The 15,888-nt window shown below is 29.1% G+C and overlaps 1 long non-coding RNA gene, 1 other non-coding gene and 1 pseudogene across 2 annotated transcripts; 1 reads left to right on the top strand and 2 right to left on the bottom strand.

Annotated features, from left to right (window-relative positions):
• Nucleotides 1–519: 519 nt before the first annotated feature.
• TRNAL-AAG (transfer RNA leucine (anticodon AAG)) lies at nucleotides 520–600 on the bottom strand. The gene has a single exon. It is a non-coding gene; the product is annotated as a tRNA-Leu (tRNA).
• A 7,129-nt stretch (nucleotides 601–7,729) lies between these two features.
• On the top strand, nucleotides 7,730–8,640 carry LOC114180436 (uncharacterized protein At4g26485 pseudogene; annotated as a pseudogene).
• A 2,068-nt stretch (nucleotides 8,641–10,708) lies between these two features.
• Nucleotides 10,709–12,406, bottom strand: LOC114182628 (uncharacterized). The gene is made up of 2 exons (XR_014994516.1): nucleotides 11,312–12,406; nucleotides 10,709–11,005 (listed from the first exon to the last, which is right to left on the bottom strand). It is a non-coding gene; the product is annotated as an uncharacterized LOC114182628 (long non-coding RNA).
• Between the last annotated feature and the right edge of the window lie 3,482 nt (nucleotides 12,407–15,888).

Here is a 15,888-nt window from a genome sequence, read left to right as displayed (position 1 = left end):
AATGAAATGGATACAAGTTTCTCATCGAATTCGGATATTAGAAAGATTACCATATATAACATAAAACTTCGCCGCCGATTTTTTCTAATCGAGCCTCTCGATCTGTCATTATACCTCTAGAAGTTGAAAGAATGACAATCCCCATGCCTCCTAAAATTCGAGGGATTTGTTGATAATTGTAATATATTCGTAGACCAGGTGTACTTCTAAGTAATTGTAGATCACATATATGCATGTATGTTCACTTTGCCTAAAAAAAATAACACTAGATCATATTTACTTCATAAACCTTTCATCCAAATTGATCAAAATTTAACCCCAAGGATTTGAACCCACACCCTTTCGGACCAGAACCTGAATCTGGCGCCTTAGACCAACTCGGCCATCTCAACCTTATTCAACCTTGTTCATTAAAGTATTTGTGCAAGATTGTAAGACGATGAAAAAATGAAAATGAATTCTTAAAAAAAAAAAAGTCGGACCAGAGAAAAATGAAAATGAATTCTTAAAAATAAGAAATGTTGAGAATGGGATTTGAACCCACGCCCTTTCGGACCAAAACCTTAATCTGGCGCCTTAGACCAACTCGGCCATCTCAACCTCGTTTATTAAAGTATTTGATAACTATTATTAAGAAGATATTAGCTTAATCTAAAAGTTGAACACAACATAGTATATTTAAGTTAAATTATTGTCAAGAAAAAGATAAATAAAGTGATCATCCATGTACATTTGCCTAATAATAGTATGATCCTTTTAAGTAAACTAAAATTGAAATTGACACAATTAAAATCTGAAATCTAGCTAAAACTATTAATTATTTTTACATAAAAAAGCATAGGTAGATAAGCTAGATAAGCTGCTTTATCATTTTGTTTTTACAACTCGTGCACATCTTAATCAAATTTTCTACAACCCTTTGTTATTTTATCAAAGCTCACAAAACTAAAGAAAAATCTTATGTTGTTATGTGTTAATTAAATCTAGAGTTTGACCTTACAATATATTTAAGGCTTAATTGGTAATTTAGACTTTATACTTAGACTTTTGATTTATTTTGGTCTCTAGATTTTTTTTCCTCAATTGAGTCTCTATTAAAAAAAATCAGCTGAGTGTATTTTTTTGTGAAAAACAAGACTCAATGTGGTCCCTTCCGTTAAATTGGTGTTAACGTATTCGGGAAGTACCACATGTTAAAATCTAGGTCCATCGCGTATAAGGGGCTAGTGTCATAAATTAGGTCATCTTCTACTTGTAAAGTGCTAGTATCAAAATCAAAGGCGTTCCAAGATAGAAGATCACTCGTATTTTGATATGAGGTAGCCTTAGATTTTGATACGTAGCTTTTTCAAATGATATTAACGCAAAATAAATCCCATTAAATCTTTTTAAAAGATTTGAGAGTTATTTGAGTTAAGAATAAATATAAATACCAAAAACAAATAAAAAATCTAAATATAGTAACAAAATATCTTTTAACCATACGTGTAATAAATATACTTTCTCTAAGCAAAACTTCAAATTTAAGTAAACGACAACTCTAATTATATACTTACAATACAATACTTTTTTTTCTTCATAAAACAATAGAGCTTTATAAATGCTAGAATTAATCTAGTACTACAAGAATGTGCGTTATTAGCTTCCTAGTTATGGCGGCAGATAGGTGTAGGACGCAAATAATATCGGCCAGACCCACGCAACACCGACACTAATATAAATAATTAATTAGAAAAAAAACTTATCTATTCACACAAAGGAAGAAATTATTAATTAAAGATTTTCGACGGTTTGGCCGATGCAAAAGAACCAAATCGTTGGCGTTGGATGGCCTATGCATAACAAATTAAATTGTTTCCCTTGGCTGGCCCACACAAACACTCCTAAGGTAAAAAAAAAAAAAAAGGGGGGGGGGGGGGGTTAATGTAGATGGGGAAAAATCAGATTTCACTTTTCTCCCTTTTGTTTTCACCCCACCTTCGACTTTTCCCTCGTTCCCTGACGCGCCTTTTACTCCATGAGTGGGCGATGACGAGTTACGACATGATCTTCTTCAATGACAACACCTATTGGGACGATGCAGCTGCGACATGAGAGGATTACTGTGACGAGTGTGGAGACTTGAGCGAGAGAGAACGTGACGACGATGATGAGCTTCTTGTAAGCAACACAAAGTACCAACTCTTTACATGACACCTATGATCAATGCCTTTAGTGGATCAATCCCTCTAAACTCAAGCATTGCATTCAGTTGTATCTCCATTATCATTTAAAAACACTTTCCACTTAGTAAAAAATATCATTTCAAAGAAACAAATAATTAATGTCTATTAACTACTTTAGAATTTATTCATTTATTACTTGCATTTATTGACTAAAGATTCGTATATCATTCATAATTGGTATCGAATTCATCTCACATTAATATCCATCAATTCTTTTACAATTATTTATCTAATAACAAAAGGTTAACATTTTACATTATTTTATTTATAATTTAAATTTATTCAATGAACATTAATTATAATAAAATATTTACAAATCTATCAAAATAATAAAATTTAAATACACAAAATTCTTTATACTTTAATTTATAATAAAATACACTCAATAAATAATCCAATTACTATGATTAACTAAATAAATTAGGCTCCTACCCCCTGCACCCCATCTTTTTCTCTTGCACTTTCTTAACTTTTTAAAATCTCCATTCTATTCTTTTAGTTTATAATGGCAATGGTAATTGTTTTTTTCTCTCTCCTTTGCATGTTCAATGTCAAGTAGTGGAAAATAAATCCGTTTCCGTATGTATTACCTGAACCCGTCCCCGTTTTGACAAAAAATCCCCGCATTGACTGGGTATGAGTATGGGTATGGGAATCCCTGACTTTTTCAATTGGGTATGAGGATGGGTATGTGAATGTACGTATCTCCGCCATAACACCTGTCTCCGTTTAAATTATTAAAATATTCACATTTAATTAAGTAACCATATATATATATATATATATATATATTTATATTTACAATTTTTTATTTCTTCTAATTATTTGGTTTGTCATGAAACTCATTCGAATCTCCATTATATTTTTCATCTTATCATAACCTTTATGTAATTATGTTAAAAAGATGCATGTTAATTAAAATTTTTTTATGTCTCACATTTGAATATTTCTATTATTTTAAATATATTTATTTATTTTATATTTTTCTTTCACATGATAATGTTTAATACTCTCAATTTAAGTATTTAAAGCACAAACCTTTCGTTTACTAGGTAATATAAAAAAATTATTTACTCATTATTATTAGTTTTTGTTTTCTTTGAATAACTTTTTTGTTTCGCTAAAACAATTTGTGTTATTTCTCAACCATTGAGTATATATGTTGATATTTGAAAAGTTTTCTTAGATCTCTAAGGTATTTTTCATCTTATCGTACTCTTAATTATACATTTGTTTTTTCTTTGTGCGATTTCTTTCAATAGTCTTTCAAATTGTTTATAAACATTTGTTAATTTGTTAATATTTTTATTTGTTGTTTATTTTCATTATGTAGAATACTATTTCAATCTATTTTATCTAATTGTTTTTTATTTTTTAACTCATTATCAATCATACTGTAATTTTTTCACTATAATTGTATAAATAACTTTTATTTACTGTAATATAAAAATTTAATTTAATTGTCATGAATTTTTTTTATCACAATTCAACATAATTGAAGTTCAAAAGATACAAGATCCATGTTAAAATTTTATTATTATGATTATTATTTATTCTTTGTATTATTTGATCAAGTGATGTATTATAACTTTTATTAGTGTATAAAAAAGAGATTCATTAAAATCTAAAATATTGAAGTAAACAAATTTAAAATATATTTTAATTTGAATATTTGTTTTCCTTTTATATTTTTTAAAAAATATTTTTAAATTTTATCAACTAGGTTTCATTAATGTTTGTAAATTTAATAAAGGTTTTGGTTCCCATGAAACTTTATTTGGTATTATAATCTAAAATGTAAACAATTATAATTTATTTTAAACTTTTATTATGATTATTATTTGTTCTTTGTATCATTTTAATCAAATGATGTATTATAACTTTTATTAGTGTATAAAAAAGAGATTCATTAGGATGTAAAAGATTGTAGTAAACGAACATTTAAAATATATTTTAATTTGAATATTTGTTTTCCTTTTATATTTTTTAAAAAATATTTTTAAATTTTATCAACTATACTTCATTAATATTTGCAAATTTAATAAATGTTTTGGTTCTCATGAAATTTTAGTTGGTATTATAATCTAAAATGTAAACAATTATAATTTATTTTAAAGTATTTGATATCGAAAAAATAAACAACTATCCTTCTAATGTTGAATATTTGATAATATTATGTTTCCTTTACCATAATTTTTTATTATTTTTATAAAAATTAATTAAAATTAATATTGAAGTAGTAAGAAAGCGGGTATGGGTGTGGGTATAAGATTATACCCGTTACCCGGTGGAAATGGGAATGAGACAAAAATTTGATACCGGTTGGGTTTGGGTATAGAGATGTTGATGAATTGTTTTTACGGAGATGAGTATGGGATAGCGAAACATGTCCCCGCCCCGCCCGTTGCCATCTCTATATGGGGAATCTCTGAATTTTTCAATTGGGTATGAAGATGTACATATCCCCGCCATAATACTTGTCTCCGCCATATCTCCGTTTCCGTTTAAATTATTAAAATATTCACAATTAATTAACTAACCATATATATATATATATATATATATATATATATATATACTTTCTATTTTTTATTTCTTCTAATTATTTTGTTTGTATGAAACTCATTCGTATCCAATATATTTTTCATCTTATCATAAATCTTTATATAATTATGTTAAAATGATATATGTAATTAAAATTTTTTATGTCTCACATTTGAATATTTCTATTATTTTTAATAGTTTTATTTATTGTATATTTTCTTTTCACATGAGAATGTTTAATACTCTCAATTTAAGTGTCTAATAGTATAAACCTTTCATTTACTAGGTAATATAAAAAAAATATTTACTTATTATTAATAATTTTTGTTTTATTTAAACAACTCTTTTGTTTCGCTAAAACAATTTTTGTTATTTCTCGATCATTGAGTATATATGTTGATATTTGAAAAAAAAAAAGATCTCTAAGGTATTTTTCATCTTATCATATCCTTAATTATACATTTATTTTCCTTTGTGCGATTTCATTCAAAAGTCTCTCAAATTGTTTCTAAGACACACATTTATTAATTTTTTAATATTTTTATTTGTTGTTTATTTTCATCATGTAGAATATTATTTTAATATATTTTATCTAATTATTTTTTATTTTCTAACTCATTATCAACCATACTGTAATATTTTCACTATAATTGTATAATTAACTTTTATTTACTACAATATAAAAATTTAATGTAATTGTCATGAATATTTTTTTATCACCATCACACATATATTGGAGTTCAAAAGATCCAAGATCTATGTCAAAATTTTATTATTATGCTTATTATTTGTTCTTTGCATCATTTTGATCAAGTGATGTATTATCACTTTTATTAGTGTATAAAAAATATATTGATTATAATTTAAGAAATTAAAATAAACAAACATTTAAAATATATTTTAATTTGAATATTTGTTTTTGATAATACATATTTCATGAATAATACATATTTTGAGTTTTTGATAAAAAGTCCATGATGGATTGGATTATTCAGTGAACAGTCTGTGATGAACTTGACTATTCAGTAATCTATTGAGAGGTCTTGATCTTTATTGATCATGATATAAAACTGATATCTCATTAATATTTTTTTATGAGATATATTTAGACTAATCTACCAAGACGAGAGCAATATCATTTCCTGAAAAATTGTGATATAAGAAAGAGGAAGAAATGAGATTAATGATATGATCCATGTATGTATACTTAACAAAGATCGAGAAACATAGTAAAATAAATCCAAAACAAGTGATACTTTTTATGTATACAGCACCAATGGCAATTGCGGGCATAACAAAATTAAGCAACTTTTTTCAACTTCATTAAATTTCTATATTTATCTCACTCTTTAGCAAAGAATTATTTTCATGTGGAACACTCTATCTTCATAATTTCTCTAACCGTTTCATCTAAAACAAACAACCTCCATTTAATAATATAAGTTCCTCTCTTTTTTATTTTTATTCTTTTACATTTCAAGTCTCTACTCGTTAGAATATTAGAGAGGAGAAGTATAATTATTATAATTAATATGATATAATACAAATTAAAAGTGGTAAATGTTGAAAAGGATATATAATAACATTAGTAGAACATTATTTTTACAAATATTGCATGATGGACTTTTATAACAAATCTAGAATCATTATGGAACAAATAATTTAATCCTTTACTAGTGATTTTTTTTGACTTTGAGATAGAAGTTCAATAAAGACAAACTAAACATTAAGATCATGAAGTATGGTGGCTATCTCCAAATTTAAAGATCTCACCTTCATGAACATGGCAAATTGAGGGGTTCAAATACAAAATAAGAATACTGAAGGAATAAGAAGAGAATGATAAAATGAAAGAAGTTTCTTTAGAAACTAAAGCAACCAAATTTGAAGAGAGAAAGATTATAACTTCCATTGTGAAAATTTGAATCTTATGGTAATTAAAGTTCTCAAAATTCTTAAAAAATAAGAATAAAGTCTCGACACTAGAAAAAGTAGAACAAGATACCATATCAACATACACAAGTTTTAAAAATTGTAAGACTGATAATAAAATTAATCGTTTTTTATTAATATGAAGCAACAAATTTCAAGAAGCCTATAAAAAAGAAGAAAAAAAGAAGACATGTATGACATAAAAGGACAATATCTTAAGCTTATTGGTAGCACGAGTAATAATGATGTGAAAGTTAACTTGTATTTTCATCGTTAAAAAAAGTTTATAAAAAATAATTAATTTAGTTATCAATATATAAACTAAAAACTAAAAATTATTGACATTTAAAATAATTTTTATTATAAATAAAAGTTGTAATTGATTTATAAATTAGAGTCTAATTAATCTTTATCATTAATTAAAATTTAAACTATCAAAAAATTAATATCTAAATAATCTCTAATTTAAAATTAGTTTAAATTGATCTCTAACCAAATTTCATGGATTGAATACAAATTTATACTTTTTTTGCAACCATCGATATTTTCCAATTAAACCCTCGATTATAATATAACATCCCTCTAATCGTATATTATAAATATAGATATAATTGAAAGACGTTAATTAGATTTTCTTTTGTTTTGAAGTAAAATCAACCCATAAATGAATATAAAACGGTGAGAATAGATGAGATAAAAAGAAGAACAATTAACCCTTGCAATGGCTCTCTTAAAGATTATCTTTGTTCCCCATGTAAAGTTCACTTGCAGTTCCAATTAGTATCTACAACGTTCCAATTCCACTACACTAACTTTATTCTTTCCGAGTAGAAAATGAAGGAGAAGCTTCTCAGTTCCCAAAATAAAAAAAAATAAAACCCTCTGATTGAAAAATGTGTGAATGATTATTAATCTTCCTTCTCCAAAACTCTGGGGAATTTCTCTAGACACCAATGTGAGTATATATATTCACTCTCCTCACTCTCAAGTAAAAGTGTCTACTCATTTGTGTTGTAACGTGGTTTTCAATGGATTATAATTGGTATCATGATATTCTGCTAGTGGGAGAGGGAGATTTTTCATTCTCACTAAGTTTAGCTACGGCATTTGGCACGGCCGAAAACATGGTTGCTACCTCTTTGGATTCCAGAGGTACATTTTTAACCAGATACATTTTTGAAACATTCTTGTATCAAACTCATTCCTTTAAGATTTTGTTAAAAATAATGTCAATTTTTTATGTGAATTAGATTCAGATCTCATTGGTATTAAATTTTTCCGGATGAATTCTTTCTTTGAAAGATTTATCATACATTTTTGTTCACTGATTTATGATGTTTAATTACATGCACAAAATTTTGAAGTGTCTTTGACGATGAAGTATGCAAAGGCAGCACAAAACTTGAATGAACTTGAGAATCTTGGTTGCACCATTGTGAATGAAGTTGATGCACACAAAATGGCCCAACACCCACTTCTGCAATATCGAAAGTTTGATTGCATAATTTATAACTTTCCTCATGCTGGTTTTCATGGTCGTGAAAGTGATGCTTATCAAATCCAGTAAGTTAATTATGCAAAAAATATGCAAACTCTGCAGTTATTTTTTCTTAGCTTTATGTCATTCACACTATGCATATTCCAAAATAAATGCAGGCTTCACAAGAACTTAGTGAGAGGATTTCTGAAAAATGCTAAACTTATGCTCCGTAATGGTGGTGAAATCCATATTACTCACAAGACAAAGCACCCTTACACACTGTGGGATATCAAGTTGTTGGGAAATGAGGAGGGTTTGTTTTGTGTTGAAGAAGTGGATTTTAATCAAGCTCTTTATCCTGGTTACAGTAACAAGAGAGGATCTGGTTCGTCATGTGATCAAAGTTTTATTGTTGGACAATGCAGTACCTTCAAGTTCATCGCTGATTTTTATCTCTAAAAGAAATATTAGTATTATATTGACCAATGTTGGTGTTGGATACTACTCTTCAAGGTAGCTTTTTGGCTTTTTTGGAAGCATGAAAACTTCAACATTGTGCTTCATTTCCAAGTGATATGGATTTTAAGTTATGATATCATAAATTTTGAATCTCCATTTCTTTCTCCTATTGTCTGAACATGACATTATTGTAGTCTGATATAAGGTGAGACTAAGACGTAGGAAAATTGTGAAAAATTAGTCTCAGCTTTTCAACTAATTCTTATACACTAATTGTTACTATTTCTAATAATTTAACTACATTAACAATTTTTCAAACATGTTTTGAATCCCATTTTTAGTTCGTATACGTTATGTGAAACCTTTATGTTTTCATGGGAATAGTTAGGCATGGCTCAAACAATTTATGACAAATAAGGAAAATGGATTTTATAACTTGTTTATACTTATAAAATGGAAAATGCACGTACAAAATATTAAATTCCTGGACCACCATTTATTAATGAAAAAGCTTACATAATTTTCAAAAAGGGAAGATAATGAGTTGCAGATATACAGTACCACCATTTATGAGGATTTATTATATTTAAATTCAAGAACTATAATATTTTGAGATTTTTTTTTAAATCAAATACGATAAGTTTATTTTTTCAACAAAACTTTTATTTTCTCATGTGTATATTGTCCAAAAGTTTGTTAATAAAACTCTATATAAAAAAATAATTTTTCTAAATTGACAACGGTTCATTACAAACTCTATTAAATTGCTATTTTGAATTGAAAAAAAGAAAGTGTTTTGTTTTTATCTCGGATGGAACCTAGATGGTTTCGACAACCGATTCAAATACGTTGATTCACTTTAATTAAAGAAGATCGATGTAATAATTTTATAAGATTATTTTTATATTGATGATAACATTAATTTTATTTTTGTCAATTATTGATAAAATCTAAATTATTTTTCTAAAATTAAGTCAGTTAGCAATTAATCAAATTCCTGTAATTAAATTACTAAATATTCTAATTTAGATCATACTCTATATATACCTATCTTAATAAGACACACGTTAAAATCATCTTTGTCTCTTTCTCTTATCATTATGTTCTTATTTTTACTATTGAAAAGAATAAAATAGGAAATTCCGCTACTATTTATTCTTAAATGATGTTTTAGATAAAAAAAACGTATAAATTAGTCTAATATTGTAAAACTGGTTGTGCTTTAAATATATTTTTCAAATATCTTTGATTAATTCTTTCTTCCTGTTTTATGACTTGAGTTTTTCTTTTATATTTTTTAAAAGTTTAATATGACAATAGCTTCTTCTTTTTTTATCAATACATGTTACTTTACTGTCAACTTTTAATTAATTTATACTTTTTCATGAAGGTGGGAAAAACTAATTTATTGTGGAGTATATTAAAAGATGTTAACTGGAACTTTTATATATGGAGTAAATTTATAATTTAGTCACTATTTTTATTGAGATGGAATAATTTAATGAATTTTACATAAAAATAAAACAGTTAAAAAGTAACAAATAAATAGTAGGTGAATTTATTACATGTGTAGTGAGTGAATTTTGGTAAATACATGCTTATCAAAGGAAGAGAAATTCATATTACTCAAAGGACAGCACATGATTGGTGTTGGTGGGGAAGAGGAATTTCATCTTCTGCTATACCTTGGTTATAGTAATTAGAGAGGAGATGGAGCTAATTGTGATAGAATTTTCTCCATTGGAGAGTGCAGAACATTCATGTTCATGAGTTATTCTTAAAAGTTTTTATAGTATAATCAGAAAATCATGTTATTGATATTCCTTTAACATCACTTTTTGGCATTGCTTGGTATTATGAAAATTGCAGCAACATTAATGTTCTTTTTCATTTCACTATTTTCATTTCTTCTAGCTCTTGACCTCTTGTAAACTTATAATTGTGCCGACAAATTGGAATATGACATGATGTGTGCTCCAACATATTTATCGCTTTTAGTTTCAAGTTTAGGTAATGTCAACTTTTTAATGTTTTCAGAAAAAATGTTTAGTTTGGCCAGACAACAACATCAATAAAAACGTAAAAGTTTCTTTTGTATTACTTGTTCAAAGTTTTGTATAGCCTAATTGATTGTATGTACAGAATTGGATTATATGCCAAAATTAGTTAATGTTATAACTTAGAGATCTACTCTACTTTTTGAATGAAACCTGTCTGTAATCTGTCACTGTTACCAATTGTTTCAAGCAAATCCTCAACAGGCTTAATTTCAAGAATTTCCCCTTCTCTGATAGATCCTGTTCCTTTGCAGGTGGAACAAGCCAATCTCCTCAGGTTGCCACATCGCTTGCACATCCACAATGAACTGCAAGTAAAACATTGCAGCATGTGGCAAAAAAAAAAAACATCAATGTCTCACTGCACAGTTCGTTTACAACATTTTTCTCATCATACTTCTACAGAATCTACTGTGTTATGTTTATCTTAATAACACAAACTCTACTCCTCAACTAAAACCATTCTGTGATGATCGCCTTAAGAATCTAGCTTTCAAAATTCACTTCATCATTCAAAAGTTTGTGAAAGGTTGAACACAATGGCATAGAATCAAATAATGAAGCACTTCTTGAAAAAGAATCACACACAAGATATATAGAGATAGAGAGAGAACCTGCGTTGAGAAGAAGAGAAGAAGGCATCGACTTTGGAGGAGAGCACCCACTCCCAAACCAGCTACTTCACTTGCTGTAATGTTTTCCATTCTCTTCCTCTATCTTCAATCTCTTTCGTGTCTTCCTTTAGTAGTCACTTCAATTACACGAATAAAAAGAATGATAGTTCTGCAATAGACAGTAATTTTTCTACAGGCAGTATTCATATTCACATGTGAATTTTGTCGAATAGCTCATATGCATGATAGATACCAGCATGCCCAAAAATTGGCAATTCTGAAACGACTTCCAACTAAACACTTTGGACCATCAGAGTATGAGTATGTTTTCCCTCATCTTGTTCCTATGTTTGTTCACTAGCATATCCATGTTAAATTACCTTTACACTGAGCCATTATACCTAGCTTCTATTACCATAGTTTAATATATTAAATAATACGTCTTTCAAGGCTTTTAGATGCGTGACGAAGCTTACACAATGCTACGTGATTTATTCTCCACACCAGAGAATGACAACATAAAGCTTCTAACATCACTGATTCTTAATATCTACATCATATATGAAAAATTATTTATTTTTTAACAAGGTTTTGACGATGTTCACGTGACAGTATTTTATTGAAAACAAAAAGAACTTGGTGTGGCCTGAAAAAAAAAGAAAAAATTTGATATAACTTAAAAAGAAAAGTTTGTCGATAAAAACTTTGTCACACTGTCATTAGCCAAACCATATTTCTCTTCTGACAAATAAGGACAGTAGCATAAGTAAACTATCAAGAGTAGTTTCACCCCATCACCCGAAAACCTGGATATGGAAAATTTGTCACAATGGAATTAAAGAGGTATAATCTGCAATTAAAAAGAAAAAAGAAAAAATCTCTTTTGTGTGATTTGGGTTTTGAGAAAGAAAAACTTGGTACGAAAGAAGAAAAACAGGGTGCAGAAAACAGTGGAAACAATTGAAAACCTAAACTCCCCTAGTGACCCGAAACTTTAAAGAGCAGGTGGAGTTTGAGGGAAAGGATCAGAAATAGATGAAGAACAGAGTTCTAAAGCATTTGATTATTCTATCATTTTGGAATGGATGACGAAGAAAAAAGCGGAGACAGAAAAGTGATACATATTAGGAAGCAAAATAGTCATTTGACTATTAAATCAAATTTCTAAAATTATTTTTAAGTGATTTTTATTTTTTCTATTTTTTTATTTTTTTATTTTAAAATAATTTAAAAGATGATGCTTCATGTTATAAAAAAATTGTTTAAATTTAATAGTTAAAATATTATTTTTGTATTATTAATATTAATGGAAGGAAGTAAATATTGTGTTTCTATTTTATTTTACCATGTTATTTTAGTTTCACAGATTTTTATTTTTATTTTTTTAAGGATAACGTTAATCGGTAGTATTTGTGAATGAGAGACTAAAACTCATAATTTCTCTCGCCCTTCATTTTTTTTTCTCATCTTCGTTTCAAATCCTTTTTTCATTCTTTCTTTTAAACCATTCTCTCGTGCTTTATTAAATTTAATATATATTTATTTAGTTATATGTGAATTTGTTTAAATTTGAAATATTTTTTTAATAAATGTCAATATAAAATTAAAGGGATTTGAAGTTACTTTTTAGAGATGAAGAAAATTATATAATATAAAAGAAAGAGCTTAGAAGTTAAAAGGAATAGGAAGAATTAAGGATCGAGTGAGCGAGAAAATTAGCTTTTGTGGTTATTTGGACGTGGTAACAAGGCAAATGAAAAAGAATAAAACGATATTAGATTAATTAACACCGTGGAAAATAAAATGTACATAAAGAAGAAAAAATATCATTTATATGTTATTATAAAGAAATAATATAACCAACATGCTTCTTAGACAGAGATGTTATCTTAAATAAATATGGTGTCATAAACTAGTAACTTTGTTCATATTTAAGTGATTTTTTTAATAATTATGTTACTTTAAAAATTAAATAATGATTTTATGCATTTTTTTTAGAATGAATATACAGTAATTCATTCATCTTTATTGAATTTTGTAATCTTTTAAAAACTCTAATCATCTTTTCTGTTTCATATCTAATTTCCTACTTCAGAATTTTTTGATGAATAAACATCATAAATCTTACACCTTATAGGTAATGCTAAAGTAAATACTAAGATCGCTAATTCCAAATCATGAGTAGTGTAGTTTTTCTCATGATTTTTCAACTATTTATAAGCATAAGCTACGACTTTTAATTATGAGTGGTGTAACTTTTCTCATGAATTTTTAACTATTTATAAGCATAAGCTACGACTTTTTCCTCTTGCGTCAACACACACCCCAGATCTTAGTGAGAAACATCACAATAAACATCAAAAGGTTTACTTGTATCTAGTATCATTAATGTTAGAATTATGGTGCTTGATTTAGTCCCACATCGCTTAGAATAGTGAGATGTGGTTCTCTATTTTACTATATAAGAGACTCTGTGTAAAGCTTTAAGATACACAAAAAATACAAATACTTCCTAGTGTAGTCGTGGACGTAGGCATACACATTGTAGCCGAACCACGTTAAATTCTCAGTGTCTATTTTTCTCTCCTTTATTCTTTCCTTTATTGCCTTGTTCCTAACAATTAGTATCAGAGCCGATGGTTAATACCGGCTCAGACGAGTGCAGTACCAGTATGGTCCTAGTATCGAAAGTCTTCCTGGCAAGGGTCCCAGATAAGGGTTCCAGGTAAGCGTGTCCCGTTAAGAAGAACGGCGGTACAGAAAAGGGCAGAAAAGGAGTACTCGTGGTTGGGCAGCTTCCGCTGGAGGGGGAGTGTACCAATGTGGTTGAAGAGACTCACCCTTGAGGGGGAGATTGTTAGGAATCCAAGTGTTAGTCTAAGTCCCACATTGACCAGAAATGAGAAAGTAGAGCACTATATAAGAATAAAGACCCATAAACCCATTGCCTTAAGGTTTTGGGTTGAGAGTGGTGTTAGTGTCTTATATGGTTTGGCTCAGATCTCATTGGTGTTGTTCTCCCCAGTGAAACCCCCTCTGTAATCCTCACAAGTAGAAAGTAATGAAAGGTAATCTTGTTGTTGCTCGTGGAAAGAAGCGAGGATCTCTTTACATGATTGCAAATGAGGATATGATATCAGAGGTTGAGACTCAAACAGGTTTAAAGATTAAATGTTTGAAGTCTGATAATGGTGGAGAATATGACAGTAATCAATTCAAGGAGTTTTGTTCAGAGAATGGGATCAGAATGATCAAGACGGTTCCAGGAACACCAGAACAAAACGGTGTGGCAGAAAGAATGAATAGAACCTTGAATGAGAGAGCAAGATGTATGAGAATCCAGTCAGGATTACCCAAGGTATTTTGGGCAGATGCAATAAGCACAGCAGCCTATCTCATAAACAGAGGACCATCAGTTCCTTTAGGCTATCAGTTACCTGAAGAAGTATGGTCTGGAAATGAGGTAAACCTTTCACATCTGAAAGTTTTTGGTTGTGCTTCATATATTTTGTTGAACTCTAATAGTAGAGATAAATTGGACCCTAAGGCAAAGCGATGCTATTTCATTGGCTATGGATCTGACATGTATGGCTACAGGTTTTGGGATGACCAAAACAAGAAAATTATCAGAAGTAGAAATGTTACTTTTAATGAAAACATGTTCTATAAGGACAGGACTGCAGAATTTGCAAATGCAAATAAAAGGCCAGAGCAGGTATCATTAGAAGAAGTTTCAGAAAGTGATGTAGCCAACAGAAGGCAGAATACAGAAGTAGAGCCTGAGTCAGAGCCCGAGTCAGAGTTTGGGTCAGAACCTGAACAGATAGTAGAGTCAGTAACTCCTGAATTACCGACTAGAAGGTCTAGCAGAACCATTGTAGCACCACAAAGGTACTCCCCTTCATTGCATTACTTGTTGTTGACTGATGCTGGTGAGCCAGAGCATTTTGCTGAGGCTATGCAGGGAGGTGAATCTATTAAGTGGGAGCTAGCAATGGAAGATGAGATAAAGTCTCTTCAGAAGAATAAGACATGGTCTTTAACCAAGCTTCCAGAAGGAAAGAAGGTTTTGCAAAACAGGTGGGTCTATCGGTTAAAAGAAGAACCAGATGGCAGCAAACGATATAAGGCCAGACTCGTAGTGAAAGGGTTCCAACAGAGACAAGGAATTGACTTCACAGAAATTTTCTCTCCTGTTGTCAAGATGACTACCATCAGAGTTATCTTGAGTATAGTAGCTGCAGAAAATCTTCATCTGGAGCAGTTAGATGTGAAAACGGCATTCCTACATGGAGATCTTGAGGAAGAAATCTTTATGGCACAACCAAAAGGTTTTGAAGTACAAGGCAAAGAGAATCTTGTATGCAAGCTTCATACAAGTTTGTATGGGTTGAAACAAGCACCGCGACAATGGTATAAGAAGTTTAATGAGTTTATGAGAAACTCAGGATTTCACAGATGTGAAGAAGATCATTGTTGTTATGTGAAGAAATATGTTGATAGTTATATCATTCTTGCCTTGTATGTTGATGACATGTTGATTGCTGGTGCTAATATGATAGAAATTGACAGGTTGA

The sequence above is a fragment of the Vigna unguiculata genome, chromosome 4, assembly GCF_037176805.1.
Source record: "Vigna unguiculata cultivar grain cowpea cultivar isolate G323 ecotype 2 chromosome 4, ASM3717680v1, whole genome shotgun sequence".
NCBI lineage: Eukaryota > Viridiplantae > Streptophyta > Magnoliopsida > Fabales > Fabaceae > Vigna > Vigna unguiculata.
Note: the sequence above shows the minus strand (reverse complement) of the source record. Positions and strands in the feature narration are given on the sequence as shown.